The sequence below is a fragment of the Ranitomeya imitator genome, chromosome 4, assembly GCF_032444005.1.
Source record: "Ranitomeya imitator isolate aRanImi1 chromosome 4, aRanImi1.pri, whole genome shotgun sequence".
Lineage (NCBI taxonomy): Eukaryota > Metazoa > Chordata > Amphibia > Anura > Dendrobatidae > Ranitomeya > Ranitomeya imitator.
In genome coordinates, this window is record NC_091285.1 from 73,208,423 (window position 1) to 73,228,501 (window position 20,079).

Sequence of the window (20,079 nt, forward strand, 5' to 3'; positions counted from 1 at the left end):
GTTCCTTTGGGGGTCTAGTTTCCAATATGGGGTCACTTGTGGGGGGTTTCTACTGTTTGGGTACATCAGGGGCTCTGCAAATGCATCGTGCCACATGCAGACCAATCCATCTAAGTCTGTATTCCAAATGGCGCTCCTTCCCTTCCGAGCTCTGCCATGCGCCCAAACAGTGGTTCCCCCCCACATATGGGGTATCAGCGTACTCAGAACAAATTGGAGAACAACTTTGGGGTCCAATTTATCCTGTTACCCTTGTGAAAATACAAAACTGGGGACTAAAAAATCATTTTTGTGAAAAAAAAGAATTTTTATTTTCACGGCTCTGCGTTATAAACTCTAGTGAAACACTTGGGGGCTCAAAGCTCTCAAAACACATCTAGATAAGTTCCTCAAGGGGTCTACTTTCCAAAATGGTGTCACTTGTGGGTGGTTTCAATGTTTAGGCACATCAGGGGCTCTCCAAACGCAACATGGCGTCCCATCTTAATTCCAGTCAATTTTGCATTGAAAAGTCAAATGGTGCTCCTTTCCTTCCGAGCCCTGCCATGTGCCCAAACAGTTGTTTATCCCCACATATGGGGTATCAGCGTACTCAGGACAAATTGTACAACAACTTTTGGGGTCCATTTTCTCCTGTTACCCTTGGTAAAATAAAACAAATTGGAGCTGAAATAAATTTTGTGTGAAAAAAAGTTAAATGTTCATTTTTATTTAAACATTCCAAAAATTCCTGTAAAACACCTGAAGGGTTAATAAACTTCTTGAATGTGGTTTTGAGCACCTTGAGGGGTGCAGTTTTTAGAATGGTGTCACACATATTTTCTATCATATAGACCCCTCACAATGACTTCAAATGGGATGTGGTCCCTAAAAAAACAATGGTGTTGTAAAAATGAGAAATTGCTGGCCAACTTTTAACACTTATAACTCCCTAACAAAAAAAAATTTTGGTTCCAAAATTGTGCTGATGTAAAGTAGACATGTGGTAAATGTTACTTATTAAAGGGACACTGTCACCTGAATTTGGAGGGAACAATCTTCAGCCATGGAGGCGGGGGTTTTGGGTTTTTGATTCACCCTTTCCTTATCCGCTGGCTGCATGCTGGCTGCAATATTGGATTGAAGTTCATTCTCTGTCCTCCGTAGTACACGCCTGTGCAAGGCAAGATTGCATTGTGCAGGCATGTACTACGGAGGACAGAGAATGAACTTCAATCCAATATTGCAGCCAGCATGCAGCCAGCGGGTAAGGAAAGGGTGAATCAAAAACCCCAAAACCCCGCCTCCATGGCTGAAGATTGTTCCCTCCAAATTCAGGTGACAGTGTCCCTTTAAGTATTTTGCATGACATATCTCTGTGATTTAAGGGTATAAAAATTCAAAGTTGGAAAATTGCAAAATTTTCAAAATTTTCGCCAAATTTCCGTTTTTTTCTCAAATAAACGCAAATTATATCGAATAACTTTTACCACTAACATGAAGTACAATACGTCAGGAGAAAACAATGTCAGAATCGCCAAGATCCGTTGAAGCGTTCCAGAGTTATAATCTCATAAAGGGACAGTGGTCAGAATTGTAAAAATTGGCCCGGTCATTAACGTGCAAACCACCCTCGGGGCTTAAGGGGTTAAAGGGAACCTGACACCCCCAAAATCAAAGGTGAGCTAAGCCCACCAGCATCAGGGCTTATCTACAGCATTCTTGAATGCTGTAGGTAAGCCCCTGATGTATACTGAAACATGAGAAAAAGAGGTTAGATTATACTCACCCAGGGGCGATCCCGCTGCTGTCCGGTCTGATGGGCGTCGCAGTCCGGGGCCTCCCATCTTCTTATGATGACGTCCTCTTCTTGTGTTCACACTGCGGCTCCAGCGCAGGCATACTTTGTCTGCCCTGTTGAGGGCAGAGCAAAGTACTGCAGTGCGCAGGCGCCAGGCCTCTCTGGCCTTTCCCAATGCCTGCGCACTGCAGTACTTTGCTCTACCCTCAAAAGGGCAGACAAAGTACACCTGCGCTGGAGCTGCAGCATAAATACAAGAAGAGGATGTCATCATGAGAAGATGGGAGGCCCCGGACCGGAAAGATGAGAAAAAGAGATTACATTATACTCACCCAGGGACGGTACCGCTGCGGTCCAATCCAATCGCCTATCGGATTATAATGTAATCTCTTTTTCTCATCTTTCAGGATACATTGGGGGCTTATCTACAGCATTCCAGAATGCTGTTGATAAGCCCCTGATGCTGGTGGGCTTAGCTCACCTTCGATTTTGGGGGTGACAGGTTCCCTTTAACATCACCTGAAGTATTAATAAACTACCTGACAGCAGGGTTCTATTTTTAAAATGGTCTCACTTTTGGAGGTTTTCTAATATCTAGGACCCCAAAAGTCACTTCAAACCTGGAACGGTCCTTAAAAAAATAAGTTTTGTAAATTTCCTTGAAAAAATGAAAAATTACTGCTACATTTTTAAACCTCCTAAAAGGCAAACAAAATAAAATAACATTTTACAAATGGTGCTGATGTAAAGCAGACATGTGAGAAATATTATTTTTTAATGCTTTTGTGTGGTATTACCTGGATTAAAGGGATAATCATTCAATGTTTGAAAATTGCTATTTTTTTACATTTGTCAAATTTCTGATATTTTTTATAAATAAGCACAAAATATAAAGACATAAATTTACTATTAACCTAAACTACAAAACAATCGCAAAAAACAATCTCAAAATCATTGGGATCTGTGGAAGCATTCCAGAGTTATTACCACATAAAGGGATACTGGTCAGATTACAAAAATTTGGCCCGGTCACTAAGGGGTTAAATGTGGGAGGGAAGTTCATTAGGAATTAGAGGTTGAGGGTAGGAGAGAGAGACGACATGACATATTGAATTGGGGCAGAAGGGGCATGTAAATTTAAAGAATCAGGGGAGTGGGAGGAATATAGCGGGGCTGTTGAATTGGGGGAAAGAGTACAGGGGCTAATTAATTTATATATGTATTAGGTGGGGAAAGTAGCTTTTTATAGTTGGTGGGGGCACCATGGTGGATTATAATTTATATTTGTAATGGTGTGTTGCATAATAACTAATTATATATTAATGGTGAGTCCACATCAGTATTTAGTTGTGTAGTGTATAAGAAAGGGAAAAAGTGGGTAATGTGGTCTGGAAGTGGTGCTCTAGATAACTGTTATTTTATGAATCCTGGCTGGAAGAAGTGATGGCGGTCTGCTTTAGATGAAGAAGAAACGAAAGATGAAGTCCTTCAACTAGAGACGTCACTAGTAAGTCAGTGTGTTACCTGTACACTGACACTATATACTGTATACTATATACAGAGCTCCTGTGTATAATGTCACTGGAGATCACTGTATTACCTGTACATTGACACTATATACAGAGCTCCTGTGTATAATGTCACTAGGGATCCTGTATTACCTGTACGCTATATACAAAGCTCTATACTGTATGCTATATACAGAGCTCCCGTGTATAATGGCACTGGTGATCACTGTATTATGTGTACACTGACATAATATACATAGCGTCTGTGTATAATGTCTCTGATGATCACTGTATTACCTGTACACTGACACTATACACAGAGCTCCTGGATATAATGTCACTGGTGATCTCTGTATTACCTGTACACTGACAGTATATACAGAGCTCTAGTGTATAATGCTACTTAGTACTGTTTTTTTTTTCTTCAATGATCAGCATTGGAGAATTTGGTCACTATTTGGTGGTAAAATGTGGTCTGGTCATGGTGTAGTAGTATTTGTTTTTTGTATGTGTTATTATTCAGTCACTGTGTGGTGATAATATGTGGTTTGGTCATGGTGTGGTGGTATTTGTCCCTTGTAAGTGGTATTATTCATTCATAATGTGGTGGTAATATATGATCTGGTAATGGTGTGGCAGTATTTGTCCCTTGAATGTGCTATTATTCGGTCACTATGTGGTGATAGTATGTGGTTTGGTCATGATGTGACAGTATTTGTCCTTTGGATGTGGTATTATTGGTCCTTTTAAAAAATGTATGTGAATCATTCACTTAAAGAAAAATAAATACAAATATACCTAGAAAGAGTATTGTATATTTTAAGAAATGTTTAATAGGTTAGAGTAGAGTAAGAGAGTAAGGTGCGGCCAAATGAGTCTACCTTGTCGGGGTGGCGGCTTAAAAAATGTTTTTGTCCAAAACAAAAGGTGATGGCTATATAAGTGAACTAGTGTTTGATGGGAACTGTTAATGAGTGATTGTTGAGGATGTGGTGCAGAAAAGGAGTTTTTCCAAGGGACTGTGGAAGGTACAAGGGGTGTAGGCTGAACTACAGTGGAGCCTGGGCAGAGCCTCAAAGGGGCATTGAAAAATTTTGCAAGCATGGGGCCCTGAAATGCCTAGTGGCTTCCCGGGGCCTATATCTGACTGTGGTGTCCTATTGTAGTGCTGAACAATATGGAAAATCGGATAGGTAGTCTCAGTAAGTGAATATTGGATAGTCAGTGTTGCTGTGGATTAATTGATCTATTATATCAAAAAGTAACATCAGCTTTTTTATTTTGTACACACTGAAAACAAGAAGGCAGTTGAGTAGAGGTCCTCTGTCCTAATTTTGATGATTAAATACAATTGTGAAAACAAGACGTTTGTGTCACAAAAAGTGGGCTTCTGAGCTTGTGAGATAGGCAAACCATATTTTTTTAAAGACAAAAAAATCTCCACATTTTGAAAGTTTAAATTCTACTATACTGTGGACTGTTGCAGCATTTTATGTCACGTTAATAACTTTTGGCATTTGTTTTTGGGCAGGTGAAATTAATCTGCTTTAAGCAAAAATCTACAAACTATTACACTACGTGAAGATTTTTGATTGTGGGGGTCTGTTTTAACATGCCTCCTTAAATTGTCAAATTGGAAACACACCAATATTAAGGCCAGCCTGATGGTGCATTACCATTTTGGGACGTAATTTTTACCATACATAAAATTTCTGGTTGATTGTATATTTTTTCCAGGTTTTTCCAATTGTGGTAAAATAAATTGTGTAAATGACAAACAAAAAGTTTTACTGGTAGTGGACATGGTTTGCATGAGAGAAAAGAAAAGCCCATAATAATCTTTATTTTTATAATAATCTTTATTTTTATATAGCGCTAACATATTCCGCAGCGCTTTACAGTTTGCACACATTATCATCGCTGTCCCCGTTGAGGCTCACAATCTAAATTCCCTATCAGTATGTCTTTGTAATGTGGGAGGAAACCGGAGTGCCCGGAGGAAACCCACGCAAACACGGAGAGAACATACAAACTCTTTGCAGAAGTTGTCCTTGGTGGGGTTTGAACCCAGGACTCCAGCGCTGCAAGGCTGCTGTGCTAACCACTGCGCCACCACCCATACCATGATTTAAAATGTGGTAGCTGCTAGCAGCAACACTGTCACTGCTGGCAGCAACTATCACGGAAGTTGTAGCGCCAAACGTAGGCCAAACTTGTGCTCCTTTGCCTCTGACAAATGGTGAGGTAGTGGAGGCATAGTCTATTATTTGTCATACCATTCATCTCAGTAGTCTCTGGCAGTGATACCCACAGCTATAATTGGTGTTCTGTTCAGTCCAACTTATCTACCATCAATACACTTAATGTTGTAAATACTGGAATTCTAATTCAGTCAATTACAAGTTTCTATTCTGCTCCATACTCTCCGAACCAAAACAGCCCGGGGGCTAAGGAAAATACTTCGCTAGGACAACTATAACAACTTCTTCTAGTTGATTTATTGGAAGACAATGCTTCTGATAATTGATAGCTAAATTGGTTGTGCTGAAGAGATGATTACATCAGAGGAGGATGGTGGAGTTGGCATGAAAAATCAGAGCCAATATCTAGCAGAAAGGGTATCTTCTGGGGAAGATCTTCTACTTTTGTTGTAAGCTTGGTAACAGGTAATATTGCAACTGATGAGACTCAACAGTGCTTGGTAGTGGTCCTGGTTGTGGTGATTCCTATATGAGGACATCTTAGGCATGCTGAAAGAACATCCTGAAAAACTAGAAAACTATGTCACTGTCAGCACGTTAAGCAGCATCATTTGCTCATGTGGGGAAAGCAAATATGAAGAAGGCTTAAGCTGTCCTCCTTATTCGCTTCATTATCATCTTTCTGGTTACTATTCATACACGAAAGTAGTGACTTGTCATCAGTTCCATTATCATACTTATCTACTGCTTTCTGTGTTTTTCCTCCTCTACCTCCATTGTGTAGTCAGTTAGCCTCATTAGTCCAGCCATCTGTTTTTTATGGAAAGGTAGCTCTCACATGTCCATGTTCACCAAAATCAATGCAAAGCCACATGGATTATACTACCTAATGTGAAAGATTCAAGTGTGCTGAGCCTCAATGGATGAGACCTAACTGCCATTATATATTGAAAAAGTTGTTCCTGTCATGTTTGGGAACAAAATGCTAAATCTCTTTGAAAACAAAATTCATAGTGGTCCAAGTATCATTTTTTTTTGGTCACAGGAAGTTCACCGGTAGCACCCTACAAAGTAATGGGTCCCTGTGCAAGGCAAGGCACAAAAAGCAAAATTGTAACTTATCAAACAAAATTCTTGCATTTTAATTATTGAAATTTTCTTTAAAAAAATTCTCAATTTTTGATGAAATTTTAGAGAATGAGGAGGAGCATCAGCAATGGGATATGGAATGGGACATTACGATGGTGCAGGCAGGGGATGAGGCTGACAGAGTGAAGATGATGACGATGATGTCAACCATGGTAACCAACTATCACAGCATGGTGATGATAGTGAACCTTAGTCATGCTGGCGAGCATTGCAAACTGTATGCTGCAATGCTTGTGAAATTATAGGTGTACGGTTACCATCAAGCAAAGTGATGACTATTGGATAGCCAAGCTTTTTCCTCCTTGTTATAATAGTAAAATAGGGGAACTTTTTACATGTTCTAAAAGAAAGTGAAAATTGGCCTATTTCCAGTATAAAGCATGCATCCTGCTAGATGAAATATTCACAGAACCGACTCCTGCGGACCACATGTGTAACCAGGAAACAACTCTCTACTCCCCCACCTGTTCCATCACTACAGATGCAACAAATAATAAAGAAAGCAGTGGCAGCAATTATTAAAATTATTATGACATGTTGGACCATATCTTTTATCTGCCAATGTACCATCATGATGCACTTAAGCAAACAGAGTTGCATTACCTGAACAGTTAGTTTTAGTCATACCAGCACTTTGTCCTTTCTCCAGCATATAACCCCAATCCCAGGGACTTTTGAGTCAGCAGATTGAACCATTGGTAAGAACTGACCTAGTTTGCGAACTGTCATGTCCAGCCCCCAGTGTTCTGTTAGAAAGGGGTTCCATTGCAGACAGTGTCTTTTTAACTTCAAATTGGACCAGATAATCCCCCCAATGCATGGAAAGTCTTATGTTTGTCAAAGTGAATGGACCAGTGGCAAATTTAATTCACCTAAGGATTATGTCAATAATTACATCACTGTACCATCAACTCACCTATCAGTCTTCTACACTGTTCTACTACCACCAGTGCTGAGGGCCATGCTCAAACAGGAATTTATTTTCTGTCCACAATGTTATCTATATAGTAGTACTGCTTCTGTAGAGGCTGCAATTCCTGGGCCTACTCTGCCAAATATCTCCTTGTCTGCCCCTTCCTATTTTTTAACCTTGCGGCTTCATCTGCTGTCACTGTCACTACACAGTCATGCCATCCACACATGCCTATTGTGATACAGTTAGGGCCAGAAATATTTGGACAGTGACACAAGTTTTGTTATTTTAGCTGTTTACAAAAACATGTTCAGAAATACAATTATATATATAATATGGGCTGAAAGTGCACACTCCCAGCTGCAATATGATAGTTTCCACATCCAAATCGGAGAAAGGGTTTAGGAATCATAGCTCTGTAATGCATAGCGTCCTCTTTTTCAAGGGACCAAAAGTAATTGGACAATGGACTCTAAGGGCTGCAATTAACTCTGAAGGCGTCTCCCTCGTTAACCTGTAATCAATGAAGTAGTTAAAAGGTCAGGGGTGGATTCCAGGTGTGTGGTTTTGCATTTGGAAGCTGTTGCTGTGAGCAGACAACATGCGGTCAAAGGAACTCTCAATTGAGGTGAAGCAGAACATCCTGAGGCTGAAAAAAAAGAAAAAATCCATCAGAGAGATAGCAGACCTGCTTGGAGTAGCAAAATCAACAGTTGGGTACATTCTGAGAAAAAAGGAATTGACTGGTGAGCTTGGGAACTCAAAAAGGCCTGGACGTCCACGGATGACAACAGTGGTGGATGATCGCCGCATACTTAATTTGGTGAAGAAGAACCCGTTCACAACATCAACTGAAGTCCAGAACACTCTCAGTGAAGTAGGTGTATCTGTCTCTAAGTCAACAGTAAAGAGAAGACTCCATGAAAGTAAATACAAAGGGTTCACATCTAGATGCAAACCATTCATCAATACCAAAAATAGACAGGCCAGAGTTAAATTTGCAGAAAAACACCTCAAGAAGCCAGCTCAGTTCTGGAAAAGTATTCTATGGACAGATGAGACAAAGATCAACCTGTACCAGAATGATGGGAAGAAAAAAGTTTGGAGAAGAAAGGGAACGGCACATGATCCAAGGCACACCACATCCTCTGTAAAACATGGTGGAGGCAACGTGATGGCATGGGCATGCATGGCTTTCAATGGCACTGGGTCACTTGTGTTTATTGATGACATAAGAGCAGACAAGAGTAGCTGGATGAATTCTGAAGTGTACCGGGATATACTTTCAGCCCAGATTCTGCCAAATGCTGCAAAGTTGATTGGACGGCGCTTCATAGTACAGATGGACAATGACCCCAAGCATACAGCCAAAGCTACGCAGGAGTTCATGAGTGCCAAAAAGTGGAACATTCTGCAATGGCCAAGTCAATCTCCAGATCTAAACCCAATTGAGCATGCATTTCACTTGCTCATACCAGACTTAAGACGGAAAGACCCACAAACAAGCAAGACCTGAAGTGTTATGTTTGCTAATGACAGGTGTTATGAAAGCAATCCAGAAACACAGTGTGCTTAGCGATCAGAGCGCACACAGTGATCTGACAAATACCCAAAAATACAAGAACGAGCTCTGAGACGTGGAAACTCTGTAGACTGCACACCTGATCCTATCCTAAACACAACTAAAAGCGGCTGTGGATTGCGCCTAACAACTACCTAGGCAACTCGGCACAGCCTAAGAAACTAGCTAGCCTGAAGATAGAAAAATAGGCCTGACTTGCCCCAGAGAAATTCCCCAAAGGAAAAGGCAGCCCCCCACATATAATGACTGTGAGTAAGATGAAAAGACAAAACGTAGGGATGAAATAGATTCAGCAAAGTGGGGCCCGATATTCTAGGACAGAGCGAGGACAGTAAAGCGAACTTTGCAGTCTACAAAAAACCCTAAAGCAAAACCACGCAAAGGGGGCAAAAAAAACCCACCGTGCCGAACTAACGGCACGGCGGTACACCCTTTGCGTCTCAGAGCTTCCAGCAAAACAAAAGACAAGCTGGACAGAAAAAAAGCAACAAAAAAGCAAAAAGCACTTAGCTATACAGAGCAGCAGGTCACAGGAACAATCAGGAGAAGCTCAGATCAAAAACTGAAACATTGACAAGGAGCAAGGATAGCAGCATCAGGCGGAGTTAAGTAATGAAGCAGTTAACGAGCTCACCAGAACACCTGAGGGAGGAAGCTCAGAAGCTGCAGTACCACTTGTGACCACAGGAGTGAATTCAGCCACAGAATTCACAACAGTACCCCCCCCTTGAGGAGGGGTCACCGAACTCTCACCAGAGCCCCCAGGCCGACCAGGATGAGCCGCATGAAAGGCACGAACAAGACCGGAAGCATGAACATCAGAGGCAAAAACCCAGGAATTATCTTCCTGAGCATAACCCTTCCATTTAACCAGATACTGGAGTTTCCGTCTAGAAACACGAGAATCCAAAATCTTCTCCACAATATACTCCAATTCCCCCTCCACCAAAACCGGGGCAGGAGGCTCAACAGATGGAACCATAGGTGCCACGTATCTCCGTATCAACGACCTATGGAATACATTATGTATGGAAAAGGAGTCTGGGAGGGTCAAACGAAAAGACACAGGATTGAGAACCTCAGAAATCCTATACGGACCAATAAAACGAGGTTTAAATTTAGGAGAGGAAACCTTCATAGGAATATGACGAGAAGATAACCAAACCAGATCCCCAACACGAAGTCGGGGACCCACACGGCGTCTGCGATTAGCGAAAAGTTGAGCTTTCTCCTGGGACAAGATCAAATTGTCCACTACCTGAGTCCAGATCTGCTGCAACCTATCCACCACAGAATCCACACCAGGACAGTCCGAAGACTCAACCTGTCCTGAAGAGAAACGAGGATGGAACCCAGAATTGCAAAAAAAAGGAGAAACCAAGGTAGCCGAGCTGGCCCGATTATTAAGGGCGAACTCAGCCAACGGCAAAAAGGACACCCAATCATCCTGGTCTGCAGAAACAAAACATCTCAGATATGTTTCCAAGGTCTGATTGGTTCGTTCGGTCTGGCCATTAGTCTGAGGATGGAAAGCCGAGGAAAAGGATAGGTCAATGCCCATCCTACCACAAAAGGCTCGCCAAAACCTTGAAACAAACTGGGAACCTCTGTCAGAAACAATATTCTCAGGAATGCCATGCAACTGAACCACATGCTGAAAGAACAAAGGTACCAAATCAGAGGAGGAAGGCAATTTAGCCAAGGGCACCAGATGGACCATTTTAGAAAAGCGATCACAGACCACCCAAATGACTGACATCTTTTGAGAAACGGGAAGGTCAGAAATGAAATCCATCGAAATATGTGTCCAAGGCCTCTTTGGGACCGGCAAGGGCAAAAGCAACCCACTGGCACGAGAACAGCAGGGCTTAGCCCTAGCACAAATCCCACAGGACTGCACAAAAGTACGTACATCCCGTGACAGAGATGGCCACCAGAAGGATCTAGCCACTAACTCTCTGGTACCAAAGATTCCAGGATGACCAGCCAACACCGAACAATGAAGTTCAGAGATAAGTTTATTAGTCCACCTATCAGGGACGAACAGTTTCTCTGCTGGACAACGATCAGGTTTATTCGCCTGAAATTTTTGCAGCACCCGCCGCAAATCAGGGGAGATGGCAGACACAATGACTCCTTCCTTGAGGATACCCGCTGGCTCAGATAAACCCGGAGAGTCGGGCACAAAACTCCTAGACAGAGCATCCGCCTTCACATTTTTAGAGCCCGGAAGGTACGAAATCACAAAGTCGAAGCGGGCAAAAAATAACGACCAACGGGCCTGTCTAGGATTCAAGCGCTTGGCAGACTCGAGATAAGTCAAGTTCTTATGATCAGTCAATACCACCACGTGATGCTTAGCTCCTTCAAGCCAATGACGCCACTCCTCGAATGCCCACTTCATGGCCAGCAACTCTCGATTGCCCACATCATAATTACGCTCAGCGGGCGAAAACTTCCTGGAAAAGAAAGCACATGGTTTCATCACTGAGCAATCAGAACCTCTCTGTGACAAAACCGCCCCTGCTCCAATCTCAGAAGCATCAACCTCGACCTGGAACGGAAGAGAAACATCTGGCTGACACAACACAGGGGCAGAACAAAAACGACGCTTCAACTCCTGAAAAGCTTCCACAGCAGCAGAAGACCAATTAACCAAATCAGCACCCTTCTTGGTCAAATCGGTCAATGGTTTGGCAATGCTAGAAAAATTACAGATGAAGCGACGATAAAAATTAGCAAAGCCCAGGAACTTTTGCAGACTTTTCAGAGATGTCGGCTGAATCCAATCCTGGATGGCTCGGACCTTAACTGGATCCATCTCGATAGTAGAAGGGGTAAAGATGAACCCCAAAAATGAAACTTTCTGCACACCGAAGAGACACTTTGATCCCTTCACAAACAAAGAGTTAGCACGCAGGACCTGAAAAACCATTCTGACCTGCTTCACATGAGACTCCCAATCATCTGAGAAGATCAAAATGTCATCCAAGTAAACAATCAGGAATTTATCCAGATACTCACGGAAGATGTCATGCATAAAAGACTGAAACACAGATGGAGCATTGGCAAGTCCGAACGGCATCACTAGATGCTCAAAATGACCCTCGGGCGTATTGAATGCAGTTTTCCATTCATCTCCTTGCCTGATTCTCACCAGATTATACGCACCACGAAGATCTATCTTAGTGAACCAACTAGCCCCCTTAATCCGAGCAAACAAGTCAGATAACAATGGCAAGGGATACTGAAATTTAACAGTGATCTTATTAAGAAGGCGGTAATCAATACACGGTCTCAGCGAACCATCCTTCTTGGCTACAAAGAAGAACCCTGCTCCCAGTGGTGATGACGATGGGCGAATATGTCCCCTCTCCAGGGATTCCTTCACATAACTGCGCATAGCGGCGTGTTCGGGCACGGATAAATTAAATAATCGACCTTTAGGGAATTTACTACCAGGAATCAAATTGATAGCACAATCACAATCCCTATGCGGAGGTAGAGCATCGGACTTGGGCTCTTCAAATACATCCTGATAATCAGACAAGAACTCTGGGACCTCAGAAGGGGTGGATGACGAAATCGACAAAAATGGAACATCACCATGTACCCCCTGACAACCCCAGCTGGATACCGACATGGAATTCCAATCCAATACTGGATTATGGGTTTGTAGCCATGGCAACCCCAACACGACCACATCATGCAGATTATGCAACACCAGAAAGCGAATAACTTCCTGATGTGCAGGAGCCATGCACATGGTCAGCTGGGCCCAGTATTGAGGTTTATTCTTGGCCAAAGGTGTAGCATCAATTCCTCTCAATGGAATAGGACACCGCAAAGGCTCCAAGAAAAACCCACAACGTTTAGCATAATCCAAATCCATCAGATTCAGGGCAGCGCCCGAATCCACAAACGCCATGACAGAAAACGACGACAAAGAGCATATCAAGGTAATGGACAGAAGGAATTTGGACTGTACAGTACCAATGACGGCAGACCTAGCGGACCGCTTAGTGCGCTTAGGACAATCAGAAATAGCATGAGTGGAATCACCACAGTAGAAACACAGACCATTCAGACGTCTGTATTCCTGCCGTTCAACTCTAGTCATAGTCCTATCGCACTGCATAGGCTCAGGTTTAACCTCAGGCAGTACCGCCAAACGGTGCACAGATTTACGCTCGCGCAAGCGTCGACCGATCTGAATGGCCAAAGACAAAGACTCATTCAAACCAGCAGGCATAGGAAATCCCACCATGACATCCTTAAGAGCCTCAGAGAGACCCTTTCTGAACAAAGCTGCCAGCGCAGATTCATTCCACTGAGTGAGTACTGACCATTTCCTAAATTTCTGACAATATACTTCTATATCATCCTGACCCTGGCACAAAGCCAGCAAATTTTTCTCAGCCTGATCCACTGAATTAGGCTCATCGTACAGCAATCCGAGCGCCAGGAAAAATGCATCGACACTACTCAATGCAGGGTCTCCTGGCGCAAGAGAAAATGCCCAGTCTTGAGGGTCGCCGCGCAAAAAAGAAATAATAATCAAAACCTGTTGAATAGGATTACCAGAAGAATGAGGTTTCAAGGCCAGAAATAGCTTACAATTATTTTTGAAACTTAGAAACTTAGTTCTATCTCCAAAAAACAAAACAGGAATAGGAATTCTTGGTTCTAACATAGATTTCTGATCAATAGTATCTTGAATTTTTTGTACATTTATAACGAGATTATCCATTGAAGAGCACAGACCTTGAATATCCATGTCCACACCTGTGTCCAGAATCACCCAAATGTCTAGGGGAAAAAAAAAGTGAACACAGAGCAGAAAAAAAAAAAAAAAATGATGTCAGAACTTTTTCTTTCCCTCTATTGAGAATCATTAGTTTGGCTCCTTGTACTGTTATGTTTGCTAATGACAGGTGTTATGAAAGCAATCCAGAAACACAGTGTGCTTAGCGATCAGAGCGCACACAGTGATCTGACAAATACCCAAAAATACAAGAACGAGCTCTGAGACGTGGAAGCTCTGTAGACTGCACACCTGATCCTATCCTAAACACAACTAAAAGCGGCTGTGGATTGCGCCTAACAACTACCTAGGCAACTCGGCACAGCCTAAGAAACTAGCTAGCCTGAAGATAGAAAAATAGGCCTGACTTGCCCCAGAGAAATTCCCCGAAGGAAAAGGCAGCCCCCCACATATAATGACTGTGAGTAAGATGAAAAGACAAAACGTAGGGATGAAATAGATTCAGCAAAGTGGGGCCCGATATTCTAGGACAGAGCGAGGACAGTAAAGCGAACTTTGCAGTCTACAAAAAACCCTAAAGCAAAACCACGCAAAGGGGGCAAAAAAAAACCACCGTGCCGAACTAACGGCACGGCGGTACACCCTTTGCGTCTCAGAGCTTCCAGCAAAACAAAAGACAAGCTGGACAGAAAAAAAGCAACAAAAAAGCAAAAAGCACTTAGCTATACAGAGCAGCAGGTCACAGGAACAATCAGGAGAAGCTCAGATCAAACACTGAAACATTGACAAGGAGCAAGGATAGCAGCATCAGGCGGAGTTAAGTAATGAAGCAGTTAACGAGCTCACCAGAACACCTGAGGGAGGAAGCTCAGAAGCTGCAGTACCACTTGTGACCACAGGAGTGAATTCAGCCACAGAATTCACAACACTGAAGGCTGCGGCTGTAAAGGCCTGGCAAAGCATTAAGAAGGAGGAAATCCAGCGTTTGGTGATGTCCATGGGTTCCAGACTTAAGGTAGTGATTGCCTCCAAAGGATTTGCAAGAAAATATTGAAAATAAAAATATTTTGTTTGGGTTATGTTTATTTGTCCAATTACTTTTGACCTCCTAAAATGTGGAGTGTTTGTAAAGAAATGTGTACAATTCCTACATTTTCTATCAGATATTTTTGATCAACCCTTCAAATTATACGTTACAATCTGCACTTGAATTCTGTTGTAGAGGTTTCATTTCAAATCCAATGTGGTGGCATGCAGAGCCCAACTCGCGAAAATTGTGTCACTGTCCAAATATTTCTGGCCCTAACTGTATATAGCTATATTGTACTGCTTTTGGAAAGCTTATTCTCTTGAGGGCACACGAACATGAAATAGTTCCAAAAATAGGGCGAATTTTTTAACACAACTTGATTACAAGCTATTGCTTCTTCACTTTGAACTCAGATAAACTGTTTCTGTCTCTAATAAAGGCCCCGTCACACATAGCGACGCTTGAGCAATTCCGACAACGATACGACCTGTCAGGGATTGCTCAAGCGTCGCTATGTGGTCGCTGGTGAGATGTCAAACAGTGAGATCTCACTAACGACGCAGCAGCGATGCGGCGACCTCTAGCAACCTGTAGCAACCTGTACAACGATCCTATTTCATGACGATTCAATGGGACGTCCTGTCAGCGAGGTCGTTGGTAAGGTGTCAAACACAGCGATGTGTGCTACCCAGCGGGACCTCAACGATCAAAAAATGGCCCAGGCCATTCCGACACGACCAGCGATCTCACAGCAGGGGCCTGGTCGCTGCTACGTGTCACACATAGCGAGATCGCTACTGAGATCGCTGTTGCGTCACAAAACTTGTGACTCAGCAGCGATCTCGCTAGCGATCTCGCTGTGTGTGACGGGGGCTTAACTGGATCAGTTCTGGGCAGTTTGTTAAATGAAGGAGCAATAGCTTTTTTAAGAAAGAAAAAGCTCTTAATACTCACCAAGCAGGGACAATTTGTGCACCACTCCCTGTGAAAAAGCGCAGCTACCCACAAAAGGAATAATTTTTGGAACTTTTTACAATTTAAATATAACAGCCTAAAAAGTCTACAGTAATACTGAAGTGTGTTGCTAAACTTATTTTTAGTTACCAATGGTTATCATCCATTTTTTCCGAGCTTGATAGGTTTGGGGTACTTAGACATTAATAAGGCTGTGTTTGCATTACAGAGCTCAAAAGGGGTTCAATGCAGTAATTGGAGACCACAGAGTGCTATGCACATATTTTCCAGGCAGTTAGAGGCTTTACAATATTTTGATTTGAGGTGAATTTATTTGCCTCAAACTGAATTTCTTGGGAAACTTTGGTGAAGTTGATGAACTAGAACTTCAAAAGATCTTCTGATCTCTAGTTCAGAAAATAGAAGTGCAAGCTGGTGGTGTATTTCACTTACGCTGCTGATAAGACTCAAGGCAGAAGTAAAATCCAAAAAGTTTAATATTACAGGTTTTAAGAAGTTAACGCGTTTCAAGGTTCTACATGACCTCTTCATCGTGACTAGTGTTGAGCGATACCGTCCGATACTTGAAAGTATCGGTATCGGATAGTATCGGCCGATACCCGAAAAATATCGGATATCGCCGATACCGATATCCGATACCAATACAAGTCAATGGGACATCAAGTATCGGAATGTATCCTCATGGATCCCAGGGTCTGAAGGAGAGGAAACTCTCCTTCAGGCCCTGGGATCCATATTAAAGTGTAAAATAAAGAATTAAAATAAAAAATATTGTTATATTCACCTCTCCGGCGGCCCCTGGACATCAGCGGGAGGATCCGGCGTCCGGCCCGGCTTCTTTCTTCAAAATGCGCGCCTTCAGGACCTGTGGAATGACGTCCCGGCTTCTGATTGGTCGCGTGCCGCCCATGTGACCGCCACGCGACCAATCAGAAGCCGCGACGTCATTCCTCAGGTCCTAGAAGGCGCTCATTCTAGGACTTTAGCTGAGGAATGACGTCGCGGCTTCTGATTGGTCGCGTGGCGGTCACATGGGCGGCACGCGACCAATCAGAAGCCGGGACGTCATTCCACAGGTCCTGAAGGCGCGCATTTTGAAGAAAGAAGCCGTGCCGGACGCCGGATCCTCCCGCTGATGTCCAGGGGCCGCCGGAGAGGTGAATATAACAATATTTTTTATTTTAATTCTTTATTTTACACTACCGATACCGATACCCGATATCACAAAAATATCGGATCTCGGTATCGGAATTCCGATACCGCAAGTATCGGCCGATACCCGATACTTGCGGTATCGGAATGCTCAACACTAATCGTGACGAAAAACAAAAAAATGCATTTTTGGATTTTACTTCTGCCTTGAGTGTTATCAGCAGCGCAAGTTTAATACACCACCAGCTTGCACTTCTATTTTCTGGTCTTTCTCTGATTGATGTCTTGCAGCAGCTGTATATGTACCTGTTTCATGTTGCTAGCTTGCAATAATACCAGGTGAATGGTTCCATATCTCTTATTTATCTGTACCATCGAATAAGACCCTATTGCGCTTCCTGTCTCCTAGTTTTCTCTCCTCTGATCTCTAGTTGTAATGTTATCATGATGGAGCACCAGTGCTGTAGCAGAGAGCTGATTTTTTGGGTTAGTATAACTTATTTCATTGTTTAAAAAGTGTCCAAAACCAAACCTTCTAGTGTGAAGTTAGTGTAGTTCTGCAAAAAAGAATGTCAATACATTTCTCAACAATGATTAAAATAATTTAATAAATATAAATTCACATTGCTAGATAAAACTGTATTCATTTTCCATTGTTTATTTAGACAGTCACTTTGGATACGATCAATTATAGCTAGAAGACACCGCACACTCTAATAGTTGTATATGCAAAATAGTGTAAATAGTGTAAATTTATTAAACATGGACATCACATGGGAGCAATTTGCAAATAAAAAATAAGCGACCGAGATATTATTTGACGTTTCGACTCTACCGAGTCTTACTCATAAAGTCGCTTAGTTTTCTAGAAATAAGTATGCATAGCAAGTCCTATTGAAGCATTTGGCTGGTACTAGATTGTGGTGAAGCAGTATGTGGCCGGTAAAGAGATGCAACTCTATATGAAGGACCTGCAAAGTCGGGGTTACTGAGCGGCGCTCCTGCACGCTGCTAGTGGTCCTTCTTATAGAGCTGCATCTCTTTACCGGCCACATACTGCTTCACCACAATCTAGCATCAGACAAATGCTTCGATAGGATTTGCTTTGCATACTTATTTCTAGAATACTAAGCGACTTTATGAGTAAGACTTGGGAGAGTCGAAACGTCAAATACTATCTTGTTGCTTATTATTTATTTGTGCATTGGTCCCATGTGATGTTTATGTTTAATAAATTTACACTATTTTGCATATACAACTATTAGAGTGTGCGGTGTCTTCTAGCTATATTTAATCCCTAGGACTTTAACAGTCCCTGGCACCAGCATCTCGCTCTAAATTGACTGAGTGCACACCAATATACCTTATTTTCTTTGGTTATGACATCATAGTTGAATAGCTAGTCCTGATATTTCCACTCCTGGAAAATAGCTTGAATACCTGAAAGTTGTTAGCATAAAGCTGACAGTAGACATGATGATAGATGTGACAAACCATAAGTTGCTATTAAACTACCATAAAAGTAACCTTAATTAGAATTGGTTGACAAACTTTTATACATCTGGGGTCCTTCCGAACTACTCTTGATAGCAAATCTTGTGGTCAAGAGGGATCTTACATTTTGGGTTCCTATGTTTCTCGTAGCAACATTTTTACCCTTAATATTAAAACAAACATGTACATTGTGTTAAGTCGAGTGTGCATGTAGCTATAAAAGTAGCTGCCAGATGACATTTGTTTGGTTAAGGTCAGCTTTGATTTGTGCTCATCTCTAAAAATAGGTGAATTTTTCTAAATGCTGTGCAGTGTATAATAATGACTTATCCTCTAAAAAAAAATGAACACATCTTTGTCTGCAAATAAATCTAAAATAAAATATGGACAGTAAGATGTACTCACAAAAGCATATGCCGGTGTTACCATTAGTTGTTATCATTATGATACATATGGTATGTAGGAAAACTTCATTGTGTGATGACATTTTTTCTAATCTGTGATTGCTATTGATATTTGCTCCAAGTGTCCATGAGAAATACTGCTGAGCCTAAAAAATTCCCTGGCAATGCAATTCGAGTAATCAATTTTACTGCAGAGGGATGGTGGAAGTTTGCTTAATTGACATGTTGTATTACAAAGAGATAAAAGTTGCAGGAAAGGATTGGATGTCCTATCCTTAACCCATTCCCATATACATAAAGGCTTGAGCAGTTATTTTTATGTCAAGGTTACATTCTGTATATACTTGAACTGTATGTAATCTCCCTTTATAATATTGTTAAAGGGGATGGCCAGATTGATCAGAAAATTCTGGAGTCATTCTTGACAATCCTCACATCTCTCACTACTTGCACTGTCAGGATTATCTAAGGCTGGCAGCAAGACCAAACGATCATGTAAGTATGCATGCACCTAGTAACATTCCAACTAGACATGCACAGTCTAGTCAGAATGTGGCTAGAAATACATATGACCTCCAATACTCACTGCGACACTGAAGAGTCCTTACAGCATGTGCTGTGAGTGATGAGAGGATTCACAATTTTGTGGTCACAGAGAGACTCTAGACATTCATGAAAAATCTGGACAACCTTTTTAAACTTGCCTTAGTTTAGATAATTGTTTAATTTAGCATTTTTCTATACAGAAGTGGTGTTGTGTTAATATTTAAATTAATTATGCATAGATAATTTGAAGAATTCAAGTGAAAATTCATGTTTAGATGGTTCAACAATTTTTTGGGACTTTTTTTCTACTCTATGCATTAAAAGTTCCTTTACTGACTACACGAAGCTCCATTGTAGCAGCTGACCTTCATCTTACTGGGAAGTTCATTAGACATGCAGTAGGTAAATAGAAGTCTGATGGATATAAAAACAATATGAAGGAAATTCTCCATTCCCTGTTGATTTGAAGGGTATTGTTGAAATTTTCTCTTGCCAAAGGGTGAAATTCATAGATAAACCATTCTTTTAACATTTGATCTTTCTATCTTTGCTGTATTTTGCTAGGAAATTTGACTCGCAG